Source organism: Astatotilapia calliptera, chromosome 11 (genome assembly GCF_964374335.1).
Source record: "Astatotilapia calliptera chromosome 11, fAstCal68.1, whole genome shotgun sequence".
Classification (NCBI taxonomy): Eukaryota; Metazoa; Chordata; class Actinopteri; order Cichliformes; family Cichlidae; genus Astatotilapia; species Astatotilapia calliptera.
In genome coordinates this window covers 129442-147933 of record NC_137432.1, presented here as the reverse complement: position 1 = coordinate 147933, position 18492 = coordinate 129442, and positions in this window count along the sequence as shown.

Below are 18492 nucleotides of genomic sequence, written 5' to 3'. Positions count from 1 at the left end.
TGGAACTCTGAAAGTTCCGGAATTCCGAACATTTCGGAACCTTGGTGCATTCCGGAACCTTGGTGCATTCCGGAACTCTGAACATTCCGGACCTCTGAACATTCCGGAATTCCGAACATTCCGGAACCTTGGTGCATTCCGGAACCTTGGTGCATTCCGGAACTCTGAACATTCCGGACCTCTGAACATTCCGGAATTCCGAACATTCCGGAACCTTGGTGCATTCCGGAACCTTGGTGCATTCCGGAACTCTGAATTCCGGAACCTTGGTGCATTCCGGAACTCTGAACATTCCGGAACCTTGGTGCATTCCGGAACTCTGAACATTCCGGAATTCCGAACATTCCGGAGCCTTGGTGAATTCCGGAACCTTGGTGCATTCCGGAACTCTGAACAGTCCGGAACCTTGGTGCATTCCGGAACTCTGAACATTCCGGAATTCCGAACATTCCGGAACCTTGGTGCATTCCGGAACTCTGAACATTCCGGAATTCCGAACATTCCGGAACCTTGGTGCATTCCGGAACTCTGAACATTCCGGAATTCCGAACATTCCGGAACCTTGGTGCATTCCGGAACTCTGAACATTCCGGAATTCCGAACATTCCGGAACCTTGGTGCATTCCGGAACTCTGAACATTCCGGAATTCCGAACATTCCGGAACCTTGGTGCATTCCGGAACTCTGAACATTCCGGACCTCTGAACATTCCGGAATTCCGAACATTCCGGAACCTTGGTGCATTCCGGAACCTTGGTGCATTCCGGAACTCTGAACATTCCGGAATTCCGAACATTCCGGAACCTTGGTGCATTCCGGAAATCTGAACATTCCAGAATTCCGAACATTCCGGAGCCTTGGTGCATTCCGGAACCTTGGTGCATTCCGGAACTCTGAACAGTCCGGAACTTTGGTGCATTCCGGAACCTTGGTGCATTCCGGAACTCTGAACAGTCCGGAACTTTGGTGCATTCCGGAACCTTGGTGCATTCCGGAACTCTGAACAGTCCGGAACTTTGGTGCATTCCGGAACCTTGGTGCATTCCAGAACACTTAACATTCCGGAACCTTGGTGCATTCCGGAACTCCAAACATTCCGGAACTCTGAACATTCCGGAACCTTGGTGCATTCCGGAACTCTGAACATTCCGGAATTCCGAACATTCCGGAACCTTGGTGCATTCCGGAACTCTTAACATTCCGGAACCTTGGTGCATTCCGGAACTCCAAACATTCCGGAACTCTGAACATTCCGGAATTCCGAACATTCCGGAACCTTGGTGCATTCCGGAACTCTGAACATTCCGGAACCTTGGTGCATTCCGGAACTCTGAACTTTCCGGAATTCCGAACATTCCGGAACCTTGGTGCATTCCGGAACTCTGAACATTCCGGAATTCCGAACATTCCGGAGCCTTGGTGCATTCCGGAACCTTGGTGCATTCCGGAACTCTGAACAGTCCGGAACTTTGGTGCATTCCGGAACCTTTATGCATTCCGGAACTCTGAACATTCCAGAACCTTGGTTCATTCCGGAATTCCGAACATTCCGGAACCTTGGTGCATTCCGGAACTCTTAACATTCCGGAACCTTGGTGCATTCCGGAACTCCAAACATTCCGGAACTCTGAACATTCCGGAATTCCGAACATTCCGGAAACTTGGTGCATTCCGGAACTCTGAACATTCCGGAATTCCGAACATTCCGGAACCTTGGTGCATTCCGGAACTCTGAACATTCCGGAATTCCGAACATTCCGGAACCTTGGTGCATTCCGGAACTCTGAACATTCCGGAATTCCGAACATTCCGGAACCTTGGTGCATTCCGGAACTCTGAACATTCCGGAATTCCGAACATTCCGGAACCTTGGTGCATTCCGGAACTCTGAACATTCCGGAATTCCGAACATTCCGGAACCTTGGTGCATTCCGGAACTCTGAACATTCCGGAATTCCGAACATTCCGGAACCTTGGTGCATTCCGGAACTCTGAACATTCCGGAATTCCGAACATTCCGGAACCTTGGTGCATTCCGGAACTCTGAACATTCCGGAATTCCGAACATTCCGGAGCCTTGGTGCATTCCGGAACCTTTGTGCATTCCGGAACCTTGGTGCATTCCGGAACTCTGAATTCCGGAACCTTGGTGCATTCCGGAATTCCGAACATTCCGGAACCTTGGTGCATTCCGGAACCTTGGTGCATTCCGGAACTCTGGACATTCCGGAATTCTGAACATTCCGGAACCTTGGTGCATTCCGGAATTCCGAACATTCCGGAACCTTGGTGCATTCCGGAACCTTGGTGCATTCCGGAACTCTGGACATTCCGGAATTCTGAACATTCCGGAACCTTGGTGCATTCCGGAACTCTTAACATTCCGGAACCTTGGTGCATTCCGGAACTCCAAACATTCCGGAACTCTGAACATTCCGGAATTCCGAACATTCCGGAACCTTGGTGCATTCCGGAACTCTGAACATTCTGGAATTCCGAACATTCCCGAACCTTGGTGCATTCCGGAACTCTGAATTCCGGAACCTTGGTGCATTCCGGAATTCCGAACATTCCGGAACCTTGGTACATTCCGGAATTCCGAACATTCCGGAACCTTTGTGCATTCCGGAACCTTGGTGCATTCCGGAACTCTGAATTCCAGAACCTTGGTGCATTCCGGAACTCTGAACATTCCGGAACCTTGGTGCATTCCGGAACTCTTAACATTCCGGAACCTTGGTGCATTCCGAACTCTTAACATTCCGGAACCTTGGTGCATTCCGGAACTCTGAACATTCCGGAACCTTGGTGCATTCCGGAACTCTTAACATTCCGGAATATTGGTGCATTCCGGAACTCTTAACATTCCGGAACCTTGGTGCATTCCGGAACCTTGGTGCATTCCGGAACTCTGAACATTCCGGAACTCTGAACTTCCGGAACCTTTGTGCATTCCGGAACTCTGAACATTCCGGAACCTTGGTGCATTCCGGAACTCTAGAATTTCCGAACTCTGAACATTCCGGAACCTTTGTGCATTCCGGAACTCTGAACATTCCGGAACCTTGGTGCATTCCGGAACTCTGAACATTCCGGAACTCTGAACATTCCGGAACCTTGGTGCATTCCGGAACTCTGAACATTCCGGAACTCTGAACATTCCGGAACCTTGGTGCATTCCGGAACCTTGGTGCATTCCGGAACTCTGAACATTCCGGAATTCCGAACATTCCGGAACCTTGGTGCATTCTGGAACTCTGAAAGTTCCGGAATTCCGAACATTCCGGAACCTTGGTGCATTCCGGAACCTTGGTGCATTCCGGAACTCTGAACATTCAGCTCTGAACATTCCGGAGCCTTGGTGCATTCCGGAACCTTGGTGCATTCCGGAACTCTGAACAGTCCGGAACTTTGGTGCATTCCGGAACCTTGGTGCATTCCGGAACTCTGAACAGTCCGGAACTTTGGTGCATTCCGGAACCTTGGTGCATTCCAGAACACTTAACATTCCGGAACCTTGGTGCATTCCGGAACTCCAAACATTCCGGAACTGTGAACATTCCGGAATTCCGAACATTCCGGAACCTTGGTGCATTCCGGAACTCTTAACATTCCGGAACCTTGGTGCATTCCGGAACTCCAAACATTCCGGAACTCTGAACATTCCGGAACCTTGGTGCATTCCGGAACTCTGAACATTCCGGAATTCCGAACATTCCGGAACCTTGGTGCATTCCGGAACTCTGAACATTCCGGAATTCCGAACATTCCGGAGCCTTGGTGCATTCCGGAACCTTGGTGCATTCCGGAACTCTGAACATTCCGGAATTCCGAACATTCCGGAGCCTTGGTGCATTCCGGAACCTTTGTGCATTCCGGAACCTTGGTGCATTCCGAAACTCTGAATTCCGGAACCTTGGTGCATTCCGGAATTCCGAACATTCCGGAACCTTGGTGCATTCCGGAACCTTGGTGCATTCCGGAACTCTGAAAATTCCGGAACTCTGAACATTCCGGAACCTTGGTGCATTCCGGAACTCTGAACATTCCGGAACTCTGAACATTCCGGAACCTTTGTGCATTCCGGAACTCTGAACATTCCGGAACCTTGGTGCATTCCGGAACTCTGAACATTCCGGAACTCTGAACATTCCGGAACCTTGGTGCATTCCGGAACTCTGAACATTCCGGAACTCTGAACATTCCGGAACCTTGGTGTATTCCGGAACCGTGCATCTGCAATTTTCTGAACATTCCGGAACCTTGGTGCATTCCGGAACTCTGAACATTCCGGAATTTCGAACATTCCGGAACCTTGGTGCATTCCGGAACTCTGAAAGTTCCGGAATTCCGAACATTCCGGAACCTTGGTGCATTCCGGAACCTTGGTGCATTCCGGAACTCTCTGAACATTCCGGAACTTTGGTGCATTCCGGAACCTTGGTGCATTCCGGAACTCTGAACAGTCCGGAACTTTGGTGCATTCCGGAACCTTGGTGCATTCCAGAACACTTACCATTCCGGAACCTTGGTGCATTCCGGAACTCCAAACATTCCGGAACTGTGAACATTCCGGAATTCCGAACATTCCGGAACCTTGGTGCATTCGGAACTCTTAACATTCCGGAACCTTGGTGCATTCCGGAACTCCAAACATTCCGGAACTCTGAACATTCCGGAATTCCGAACATTCCGGAACCTTGGTGCATTCCGGAACTCTGAACATTCCGGAACCTTGGTGCATTCCGGAACTCTGAACATTCCGGAATTCCGAACATTCCGGAACCTTGGTGCATTCCGGAACTCTGAACATTCCGGAATTCCGAACATTCCGGAGCCTTGGTGCATTCCGGAACCTTGGTGCATTCCGGAACTCTGAACATTCCGGAACCTTGGTGCATTCCGGAACTCTTAACATTCCGGAACCTTGGTGCATTCCGGAACTCTGAACATTCCGGAACCTTGGTGCATTCCGGAACTCTGAACATTCCGGAATTCCGAACATTCCGGAACCTTGGTGCATTCTGGAACTCTGAAAGTTCCGGAATTCCGAACATTTCGGAACCTTGGTGCATTCCGGAACCTTGGTGCATTCCGGAACTCTGACCATTCCGGACCTCTGAACATTCCGGAATTCCGAACATTCCGGAACCTTGGTGCATTCCGGAACCTTGGTGCATTCCGGAACTCTGAACATTCCGGACCTCTGAACATTCCGGAATTCCGAACATTCCGGAACCTTGGTGCATTCCGGAACCTTGGTGCATTCCGGAACTCTGAATTCCGGAACCTTGGTGCATTCCGGAACTCTGAACATTCCGGAACCTTGGTGCATTCCGGAACTCTGAACATTCCGGAATTCCGAACATTCCGGAACCTTGGTGCATTCCGGAAATCTGAACATTCCGGAATTCCGAACATTCCGGAGCCTTGGTGAATTCCGGAACCTTGGTGCATTCCGGAACTCTGAACAGTCCGGAACCTTGGTGCATTCCGGAACTCTGAACATTCCGGAATTCCGAACATTCCGGAACCTTGGTGCATTCCGGAACTCTGAACATTCCGGAATTCCGAACATTCCGGAACCTTGGTGCATTCCGGAACTCTGAACATTCCGGAATTCCGAACATTCCGGAACCTTGGTGCATTCCGGAACTCTGAACATTCCGGAATTCCGAACATTCCGGAACCTTGGTGCATTCCGGAACTCTGAACATTCCGGAATTCCGAACATTCCGGAGCCTTGGTGCATTCCGGAACCTTGGTGCATTCCGGAACTCCGAACAGTCCGGAACTTTGGTGCATTCCGGAACCTTGATGCATTCCGGAACTCTGAACATTCCAGAACCTTGGTTCATTCCGGAATTCCAAACATTCCGGAACCTTGGTGCATTCCGGAACTCTGAACATTCCGGAATTCCGAACATTCCGGAGCCTTGGTGCATTCCGGAACCTTGGTGCATTCCGGAACTCTGAACAGTCCGGAACCTTGGTGCATTCCGGAACTCTGAACATTCCGGAATTCCGAACATTCCGGAACCTTGGTGCATTCCGGAACTCTGAACATTCCGATTTCTGAACATTCCGGAACCTCTGGTGCATTCCGGAACTCTGAACATTCCGGAATTCCGAACATTCCGGAACCTTGGTGCATTCCGGAACTCTGAACATTCCGGAATTCCGAACATTCCGGAACCTTGGTGCATTCCGGAACTCTGAACATTCCGGAATTCCGAACATTCCGGAACCTTGGTGCATTCCGGAACTCTGAACATTCCGGAATTCCGAACATTCCGGAGCCTTGGTGCATTCCGGAACCTTGGTGCATTCCGGAACTCCGAACAGTCCGGAACTTTGGTGCATTCCGGAACCTTGATGCATTCCGGAACTCTGAACATTCCAGAACCTTGGTTCATTCCGGAATTCCAAACATTCCGGAACCTTGGTGCATTCCGGAACTCTGAACATTCCGGAATTCCGAACATTCCGGAGCCTTGGTGCATTCCGGAACCTTGGTGCATTCCGGAACTCTGAACATTCCGGAACCTTGGTGCATTCCGGAACTCTTAACATTCCGGAACCTTGGTGCATTCCGGAACTCTGAACATTCCGGAACCTTGGTGCATTCCGGAACTCTAAACATTCCGGAATTCCGAACATTCCGGAACCTTGGTGCATTCTGGAACTCTGAAAGTTCCGGAATTCGAACATTCCGGAACCTTGGTGCATTCCGGAACCTTGGTGCATTCCGGAACTCTGAACATTCCGGACCTCTGAACATTCCGGAATTCCGAACATTCCGGAACCTTGGTGCATTCCGGAACCTTGGTGCATTCCGGAACTCTGAACATTCCGGACCTCTGAACATTCCGGAATTCCGAACATTCCGGAACCTTGGTTCATTCCGGAACCTTGGTGCATTCCGGAACTCTGAATTCCGGAACCTTGGTGCATTCCGGAACTCTGGACATTCCGGAACCTTGGTGCATTCCGGAACTCTGAACATTCCGGAATTCCGAACATTCCGGAACCTTGGTGCATTCCGGAAATCTGAACATTCCGGAATTCCGAACATTCCGGAGCCTTGGTGCATTCCGGAACCTTGGTGCATTCCGGAACTCTGACAGTCCGGAACTTTGGTGCATTCCGGAACCTTGGTGCATTCCGGAACTCTGAACAGTCCGGAACTTTGGTGCATTCCGGAACCTTGGTGCATTCCGGAACTCTGAACAGTCCGGAACTTTGGTGCATTCCGGAACCTTGGTGCATTCCAGAACACTTAACATTCCGGAACCTTGGTGCATTCCGGAACTCCAAACATTCCGGAACTCTGAACATTCCGGAACCTTGGTGCATTCCGGAACTCTGAACATTCCGGAATTCCGAACATTCCGGAACCTTGGTGCATTCCGGAACTCTTAACATTCCGGAACCTTGGTGCATTCCGGAACTCCAAACATTCCGGAACTCTGAACATTCCGGAATTCCGAACATTCTGGAACCTTGGTGCATTCCGGAACTCTGAACATTCCGGAACCTTGGTGCATTCCGGAACTCTGAACTTTCCGGAATTCCGAACATTCCGGAACCTTGGTGCATTCCGGAACTCTGAACATTCCGGAATTCCGAACATTCCGGAGCCTTGGTGCATTCCGGAACCTTGGTGCATTCCGGAACTCTGAACAGTCCGGAACTTTGGTGCATTCCGGAACTCTTAAACATTCCGGAACCTTGGCGATTTCCGTAAGAACTTTCCGGAACCTTGGTGCATTCCGGAACTCTGAACATTCCGGAACCTTGGTGCATTCCGGAACTCTTAACATTCCGGAACCTTGGTGCATTCCGGAACTCTTAACATTCCGGAACCTTGGTGCATTCCGGAACTCCTAACATTCCGGAACCTTGGTGCATTCCGGAACTCTTAACATTCCGGAACCTTGGTGCATTCCGGAACTCTTAACATTCCGGAACCTTGGTGCATTCCGGAACCTTGGTGCATTCCGGAACTCTGAACATTCCGGAACTCTCAACATTCCGGAACCTTGGTGCATTCCGGAACTCTGAACATTCCGGAACTCTGAACATTCCGGAACCTTTGTGCATTCCGGAACTCTGAACATTCCGGAACCTTGGTGCATTCCGGAACTCTGAACATTCCGGAACTCTGAACATTCCGGAACCTTGGTGCATTCCGGAACTCTGAACATTCCGGAACTCTGAACATTCCGGAACCTTGGTGTATTCCGGAACCTTGGTGCATTCCGGAATTCTGAACATTCCGGAACCTTGGTGCATTCCGGAACTCTGAACATTCCGGAATTCCGAACATTCCGGAACCTTGGTGCATTCCGGAACTCTGAAAGTTCCGGAATTCCGAACATTCCGGAACCTTGGTGCATTCCGGAACCTTGGTGCATTCCGGAACTCTGAACATTCCGGACCTCTGAACATTCCGGAATTCTGAACATTCCGGAACCTTGGTACATTATGGAACCTTGGTGCATTCCGGAACTCTGAATTCCGGAACCTTGGTGCATTCCGGAACTCTGAACATTCCGGAACTTTGGTGCATTCCGGAACCTTGGTGCATTCCGGAACTCTGAACAGTCCGGAACTTTGGTGCATTCCGGAACCTTGGTGCATTCCAGAACACTTAACATTCCGGAACCTTGGTGCATTCCGGAACTCCAAACATTCCGGAACTGTGAACATTCCGGAATTCCGAACATTCCGGAACCTTGGTGCATTCCGGAACTCTTAACATTCCGGAACCTTGGTGCATTCCGGAACTCCAAACATTCCGGAACTCTGAACATTCCGGAATTCCGAACATTCCGGAACCTTGGTGCATTCCGGAACTCTGAACATTCCGGAACCTTGGTGCATTCCGGAACTCTGAACATTCCGGAATTCCGAACATTCCGGAACCTTGGTGCATTCTGGAACTCTGAAAGTTCCGGAATTCCGAACATTTCGGAACCTTGGTGCATTCCGGAACCTTGGTGCATTCCGGAACTCTGAACATTCCGGACCTCTGAACATTCCGGAATTCCGAACATTCCGGAACCTTGGTGCATTCCGGAACCTTGGTGCATTCCGGAACTCTGAACATTCCGGACCTCTGAACATTCCGGAATTCCGAACATTCCGGAACCTTGGTGCATTCCGGAACCTTGGTGCATTCCGGAACTCTGAACATTCCGGAACCTTGGTGCATTCCGGAACTCTGAACATTCCGGAATTCCGAACATTCCGGAGCCTTGGTGAATTCCGGAACCTTGGTGCATTCCGGAACTCTGAACAGTCCGGAACCTTGGTGCATTCCGGAACTCTGAACATTCCGGAATTCCGAACATTCCGGAACCTTGGTGCATTCCGGAACTCTGAACATTCCGGAATTCCGAACATTCCGGAGCCTTGGTGCATTCCGGAACCTTGGTGCATTCCGGAACTCTGAACATTCCGGAACCTTGGTGCATTCCGGAACTCTTAACATTCCGGAACCTTGGTGCATTCTGGAACTCTGAACATTCCGGAATTCCGAACATTCCGGAACCTTGGTGCATTCCGGAACTCTGAACATTCCGGAATTCCGAACATTCCGGAACCTTGGTGCATTCCGGAACTCTGAACATTCCGGAATTCCGAACATTCCGGAGCCTTGGTGCATTCCGGAACCTTGGTGCATTCCGGAACTCTGAACAGTCCGGAACTTTGGTGCATTCCGGAACCTTGATGCATTCCGGAACTCTGAACATTCCAGAACCTTGGTTCATTCCGGAATTCCGAACATTCCGGAACCTTGGTGCATTCCGGAACTCTGAACATTCCGGAATTCCGAACATTCCCGAGCCTTGGTGCATTCCGGAACCTTGGTGCATTCCGGAACTCTGAACATTCCGGAACCTTGGTGCATTCCGGAACTCTTAACATTCCGGAACCTTGGTGCATTCCGGAACTCTGAACATTCCGGAACCTTGGTGCATTCCGGAACTCTGAACATTCCGGAATTCCGAACATTCCGGAACCTTGGTGCATTCCGGAACTCTGAACATTCCGGAATTCTGAGATTTCCGGAACCTTGGTGCATTCCGGAACTCTGAACATTCCGGAATTCCGAACATTCCGGAGCCTTGGTACATTCCGGAACCTTGGTGCATTCCGGAACTCTGAACATTCCGGAACCTTGGTGCATTCCGGAACTCTGAACAGTCCGGAACTTTGGTGCATTCCGGAACCTTGGTGCATTCCGGAACTCTGAACAGTCCGGAACTTTGGTGCATTCCGGAACCTTGGTGCATTCCAGAACACTTAACATTCCGGAACCTTGGTGCATTCCGGAACTCCAAACATTCCGGAACTCTGAACATTCCGGAACCTTGGTGCATTCCGGAACTCTGAACATTCCGGAATTCCGAACATTCCGGAACCTTGGTGCATTCCGGAACTCTTAACATTCCGGAACCTTGGTGCATTCCGGAACTCCAAACATTCCGGAACTCTGAACATTCCGGAATTCCGAACATTCCGGAACCTTGGTGCATTCCGGAACTCTGAACATTCCGGAACCTTGGTGCATTCCGGAACTCTGAACATTCCGGAATTCCGAACATTCCGGAACCTTGGTGCATTCCGGAACTCTGAACATTCCGGAATTCCGAACATTCCGGAGCCTTGGTGCATTCCGGAACCTTGGTGCATTCCGGAACTCTGAACAGTCCGGAACTTTGGTGCATTCCGGAACCTTGATGCATTCCGGAACTCTGAACATTCCAGAACCTTGGTTCATTCCGGAATTCCGAACATTCCGGAACCTTGGTGCATTCCGGAACTCTGAACATTCCGGAATTCCGAACATTCCGGAACCTTGGTGCATTCCGGAACTCTGAACATTCCGGAATTCCGAACATTCCGGAGCCTTGGTGCATTCCGGAACCTTGGTGCATTCCGGAACTCTGAACATTCCGGAACCTTGGTGCATTCCGGAACTCTTAACATTCCGGAACCTTGGTGCATTCTGGAACTCTGAACATTCCGGAATTCCGAACATTCCGGAACCTTGGTGCATTCCGGAACTCTGAACATTCCGGAATTCCGAACATTCCGGAACCTTGGTGCATTCCGGAACTCTGAACATTCCGGAATTCCGAACATTCCGGAGCCTTGGTGCATTCCGGAACCTTGGTGCATTCCGGAACTCTGAACAGTCCGGAACTTTGGTGCATTCCGGAACCTTGATGCATTCCGGAACTCTGAACATTCCAGAACCTTGGTTCATTCCGGAATTCCGAACATTCCGGAACCTTGGTGCATTCCGGAACTCTGAACATTCCGGAATTCCGAACATTCCCGAGCCTTGGTGCATTCCGGAACCTTGGTGCATTCCGGAACTCTGAACATTCCGGAACCTTGGTGCATTCCGGAACTCTTAACATTCCGGAACCTTGGTGCATTCCGGAACTCTGAACATTCCGGAACCTTGGTGCATTCCGGAACTCTGAACATTCCGGAATTCCGAACATTCCGGAACCTTGGTGCATTCCGGAACTCTGAACATTCCGGAATTCTGAACATTCCGGAACCTTGGTGCATTCCGGAACTCTGAACATTCCGGAATTCCGAACATTCCGGAGCCTTGGTACATTCCGGAACCTTGGTGCATTCCGGAACTCTGAACATTCCGGAACCTTGGTGCATTCCGGAACTCTGAACAGTCCGGAACTTTGGTGCATTCCGGAACCTTGGTGCATTCCGGAACTCTGAACAGTCCGGAACTTTGGTGCATTCCGGAACCTTGGTGCATTCCAGAACACTTAACATTCCGGAACCTTGGTGCATTCCGGAACTCCAAACATTCCGGAACTCTGAACATTCCGGAACCTTGGTGCATTCCGGAACTCTGAACATTCCGGAATTCCGAACATTCCGGAACCTTGGTGCATTCCGGAACTCTTAACATTCCGGAACCTTGGTGCATTCCGGAACTCCAAACATTCCGGAACTCTGAACATTCCGGAATTCCGAACATTCCGGAACCTTGGTGCATTCCGGAACTCTGAACATTCCGGAACCTTGGTGCATTCCGGAACTCTGAACATTCCGGAATTCCGAACATTCCGGAACCTTGGTGCATTCCGGAACTCTGAACATTCCGGAATTCCGAACATTCCGGAGCCTTGGTGCATTCCGGAACCTTGGTGCATTCCGGAACTCTGAACAGTCCGGAACTTTGGTGCATTCCGGAACCTTGATGCATTCCGGAACTCTGAACATTCCAGAACCTTGGTTCATTCCGGAATTCCGAACATTCCGGAACCTTGGTGCATTCCGGAACTCTGAACATTCCGGAATTCCGAACATTCCGGAGCCTTGGTACATTCCGGAACCTTGGTGCATTCCGGAACTCTGAACATTCCGGAACCTTGGTGCATTCCGGAACTCTGAACAGTCCGGAACTTTGGTGCATTCCGGAACCTTGGTGCATTCCGGAACTCTGAACAGTCCGGAACTTTGGTGCATTCCGGAACCTTGGTGCATTCCAGAACACTTAACATTCCGGAACCTTGGTGCATTCCGGAACTCCAAACATTCCGGAACTCTGAACATTCCGGAACCTTGGTGCATTCCGGAACTCTGAACATTCCGGAATTCCGAACATTCCGGAAACTTGGTGCATTCCGGAAGTCTGAACATTCCGGAATTCCGAACATTCCGGAACCTTGGTGCATTCCGGAACTCTGAACATTCCGGAATTCCGAACATTCCGGAACCTTGGTGCATTCCGGAACTCTGAACATTCCGGAATTCCGAACATTCCGGAACCTTGGTGCATTCCAGAACTCTGAACATTCCGGAATTCCGAACATTCCGGAACCTTGGTGCATTCCGGAACTCTGAACATTCCGGAATTCCGAACATTCCGGAACCTTGGTGCATTCCGGAACCTTGGTGCATTCCGGAACTCTGGACATTCCGGAATCCTGAACATTCCGGAACCTTGGTGCATTCCGGAACTCTTAACATTCCGGAACCTTGGTGCATTCCGGAACTCCAAACATTCCGGAACTCTGAACATTCCGGAATTCCGAACATTCCGGAACCTTGGTGCATTCCGGAACTCTGAACATTCCGGAACCTTGGTGCATTCCGGAACCTTGGTGCATTCCGGAACTCTGAATTCCGGAACCTTGGTGCATTCCGGAATTCCGAACATTCCGGAACCTTGGTACATTCCGGAATTCCGAACATTCCGGAACCTTTGTGCATTCCGGAACCTTGGTGCATTCCGGAACTCTGAATTCCAGAACCTTGGTGCATTCCGGAACTCTGAACATTCCAGAACCTTGGTGCATTCCGGAACTCCAAACATTCCGGAACTCTGAACATTCCGGAATTCCGAACATTCCGGAACCTTGGTGCATTCCGGAACTCTGAACATTCCGGAATTCCGAACATTCCGGAGCCTTGGTGCATTCCGGAACTCTGAACATTCCGGAACCTTGGTGCATTCCGGAACTCTGAACTTTCCGGAATTCCGAACATTCCGGAACCTTGGTGCATTCCGGAACTCTGAACATTCCGGAATTCCGAACATTCCGGAGCCTTGGTGCATTCCGGAACCTTGGTGCATTCCGGAACTCTGAACAGTCCGGAACTTTGGTGCATTCCGGAACCTTGATGCATTCCGGAACTCTGAACATTCCAGAACCTTGGTTCATTCCGGAATTCCGAACATTCCGGAACCTTGGTGCATTCCGGAACTCTGAACATTCCGGAATTCCGAACATTCCGGAGCCTTGGTGCGTTCCGGAACCTTGGTGCATTCTGGAACTCTGAACATTCCGGAATTCCGAACATTCCGGAACCTTGGTGCATTCCGGAACTCTGAACATTCCGGAATTCCGAACATTCCGGAACCTTGGTGCATTCCGGAACTCTGAACAGTCCGGAACTTTGGTGCATTCCGGAACCTTGATGCATTCCGGAACTCTGAACATTCCAGAACCTTGGTTCATTCCGGAATTCCGAACATTCCGGAACCTTGGTGCATTCCGGAACTCTGAACATTCCGGAATTCCGAACATTCCGGAGCCTTGGTGCATTCCGGAACCTTGGTGCATTCCGGAACTCTGAACATTCCGGAACCTTGGTGCATTCCGGAACTCTGAACATTCCGGAATTCCGAACATTCCGGAACCTTGGTGCATTCCGGAACTCTGAACATTCCGGAATTCCGAACATTCCGGAAACTTGATGCATTCCGGAAGTCTGAACATTCCGGAATTCCGAACATTCCGGAACCTTGGTGCATTCCGGAACTCTGAACATTCCGGAATTCCGAACATTCCGGAACCTTGGTGCATTCCGGAACTCTGAACATTCCGGAATTCCGAACATTCCGGAACCTTGGTGCATTCCGGAACTCTGAACATTCCGGAATTCCGAACATTTCGGAGCCTTGGTGCATTCCGGAACCTTGGTGCATTCCGGAACTCTGAACATTCCGGAACCTTGGTGCATTCCGGAACTCTGAACATTCCGGAATTCCGAACATTCCGGAACCTTGGTGCATTCCGGAACTCTGAACATTCCGGAATTCCGAACATTCCGGAAACTTGGTGCATTCCGGAAGTCTGAACATTCCGGAATTCCGAACATTCCGGAACCTTGGTGCATTCCGGAACTCTGAACATTCCGGAATTCCGAACATTCCGGAACCTTGGTGCATTCCGGAACTCTGAACATTCCGGAATTCCGAACATTCCGGAACCTTGGTGCATTCCGGAACTCTGAACATTCCGGAATTCCGAACATTCCGGAACCTTGGTGCATTCCGGAACCTTGGTGCATTCCGGAACTCTGGACATTCCGGAATTCTGAACATTCCGGAACCTTGGTGCATTCCGGAACTCTCAACATTCCGGAACCTTGGTGCATTCCGGAACTCCAAACATTCCGGAACTCTGAACATTCCGGAATTCCGAACATTCCGGAACCTTGGTGCATTCCGGAACTCTGAACATTCTGGAATTCCGAACATTCCGGAGCCTTGGTGCATTCCGGAACCTTGGTGCATTCCGGAACTCTGAACATTCCGGAACCTTGGTGCATTCCGGAACTCTGAACATTCCGGAATTCCGAACATTCCGGAACCTTGGTGCATTCCGGAACTCTGAACATTCCGGAATTCCGAACATTCCGGAAACTTGGTGCATTCCGGAAGTCTGAACATTCCGGAATTCCGAACATTCCGGAACCTTGGTGCATTCCGGAACTCTGAACATTCCGGAATTCCGAACATTCCGGAACCTTGGTGCATTCCGGAACTCTGAACATTCCGGAATTCCGAACATTCCGGAACCTTGGTGCATTCCGGAACTCTGAACATTCCGGAACCTTGGTGCATTCCGGAACTCTGAACATTCCGGAATTCCGAACATTCCGGAACCTTGGTGCATTCCGGAACTCTGAACATTCCGGAATTCCGAACATTCCGGAGCCTTGGTGCATTCCGGAACCTTGGTGCATTCCGGAACTCTGAACAGTCCGGAACTTTGGTGCATTCCGGAACCTTGATGCATTCCGGAACTCTGAACATTCCAGAACCTTGGTTCATTCCGGAATTCCGAACATTCCGGAACCTTGGTGCATTCCGGAACTCTGAACATTCCGGAATTCCGAACATTCCGGAGCCTTGGTACATTCCGGAACCTTGGTGCATTCCGGAACTCTGAACATTCCGGAACCTTGGTGCATTCCGGAACTCTGAACAGTCCGGAACTTTGGTGCATTCCGGAACCTTGGTGCATTCCGGAACTCTGAACAGTCCGGAACTTTGGTGCATTCCGGAACCTTGGTGCATTCCAGAACACTTAACATTCCGGAACCTTGGTGCATTCCGGAACTCCAAACATTCCGGAACTCTGAACATTCCGGAACCTTGGTGCATTCCGGAACTCTGAACATTCCGGAATTCCGAACATTCCGGAAACTTGGTGCATTCCGGAAGTCTGAACATTCCGGAATTCCGAACATTCCGGAACCTTGGTGCATTCCGGAACTCTGAACATTCCGGAATTCCGAACATTCCGGAACCTTGGTGCATTCCGGAACTCTGAACATTCCGGAATTCCGAACATTCCGGAACCTTGGTGCATTCCGGAACTCTGAACATTCCGGAATTCCGAACATTCCGGAACCTTGGTGCATTCCGGAACTCTGAACATTCCGGAATTCCGAACATTCCGGAACCTTGGTGCATTCCGGAACCTTGGTGCATTCCGGAACTCTGGACATTCCGGAATCCTGAACATTCCGGAACCTTGGTGCATTCCGGAACTCTTAACATTCCGGAACCTTGGTGCATTCCGGAACTCCAAACATTCCGGAACTCTGAACATTCCGGAATTCCGAACATTCCGGAACCTTGGTGCATTCCGGAACTCTGAACATTCTGGAATTCCGAACATTCCGGAGCCTTGGTGCATTCCGGAACCTTTGTGCATTCCGGAACCTTGGTGCATTCCGGAACTCTGAATTCCGGAACCTTGGTGCATTCCGGAATTCCGAACATTCCGGAACCTTGGTACATTCCGGAATTCCGAACATTCCGGAACCTTTGTGCATTCCGGAACCTTGGTGCATTCCGGAACTCTGAATTCCAGAACCTTGGTGCATTCCGGAACTCTGAACATTCCGGAACCTTGGTGCATTCCGGAACTCCAAACATTCCGGAACTCTGAACATTCCGGAATTCCGAACATTCCGGAACCTTGGTGCATTCCGGAACTCTGAACATTCCGGAATTCCGAACATTCCGGAGCCTTGGTGCATTCCGGAACTCTGAACATTCCGGAACCTTGGTGCATTCCGGAACTCTGAACTTTCCGGAATTCCGAACATTCCGGAACCTTGGTGCATTCCGGAACTCTGAACATTCCGGAATTCCGAACATTCCGGAGCCTTGGTGCATTCCGGAACCTTGGTGCATTCCGGAACTCTGAACAGTCCGGAACTTTGGTGCATTCCGGAACCTTGATGCATTCCGGAACTCTGAACATTCCAGAACCTTGGTTCATTCCGGAATTCCGAACATTCCGGAACCTTGGTGCATTCCGGAACTCTGAACATTCGGGAATTCCGAACATTCCGGAGCCTTGGTGCGTTCCGGAACCTTGGTGCATTCTGGAACTCTGAACATTCCGGAATTCCGAACATTCCGGAACCTTGGTGCATTCCGGAACTCTGAACATTCCGGAACCTTGGTGCATTCCGGAACTCTGAACATTCCGGAATTCCGAACATTCCGGAACCTTGGTGCATTCCGGAACTCTGAACATTCCGGAATTCCGAACATTCCGGAGCCTTGGTGCATTCCGGAACCTTGGTGCATTCCGGAACTCTGAACAGTCCGGAACTTTGGTGCATTCCGGAACCATGATGCATTCCGGAACTCTGAACATTCCAGAACCTTGGTTCATTCCGGAATTCCGAACATTCCGGAACCTTGGTGCATTCCGGAACTCTGAACATTCCGGAATTCCGAACATTCCGGAGCCTTGGTGCATTCCGGAACCTTGGTGCATTCCGGAACTCTGAACATACCGGAACCTTGGTGCATTCCGGAACTCTTAACATTCCGGAACCTTGGTGCATTCCGGAACTCTGAACATTCCGGAATTCCGAACATTCCGGAACCTTGGTGCATTCCGGAACTCTGAACATTCCGGAATTCCGAACATTCCGGAACCTTGGTGCATTCCGGAACTCTGAACATTCCGGAATTCCGAACATTCCGGAACCTTGGTGCATTCCGGAACTCTGAACATTCCGGAATTCCGAACATTCCGGAACCTTGGTGCATTCCGGAACTCTGAACATTCCGGAATTCCGAACATTCCGGAACCTTGGTGCATTCCGGAACTCTGAACATTCCGGAATTCCGAACATTCCGGAACCTTGGTGCATTCCGGAACTCTGAACATTCCGGAATTCCGAACATTCCGGAGCCTTGGTGCATTCCGGAACTCTGAACATTCCGGAATTCCGAACATTCCGGAGCCTTGGTGCATTCCGGAACCTTGGTGCATTCCGGAACTCTGAACAGTCCGGAACTTTGGTGCATTCCGGAACCTTGATGCATTCCGGAACTCTGAACATTCCGGAATTCCGAACATTCCGGAGCCTTGGTGCATTCCGGAACCTTGGTGCATTCCGGAACTCTGAACATTCCGGAACCTTGGTGCATTCCGGAACTCTTAACATTCCGGAACCTTGGTGCATTCCGGAACTCTTAACATTCCGGAACCTTGGTGCATTCCGGAACTCTGAACATTCCGGAACCTTGGTGCATTCCGGAACTCTTAACATTCCGGAACCTTGGTGCATTCCGGAACTCTTAACATTCCGGAACCTTGGTGCATTCCGGAACTCTGAACATTCCGGAACCTTGGTGCATTCCGGAACTCTTAACATTCCGGAACCTTGGTGCAT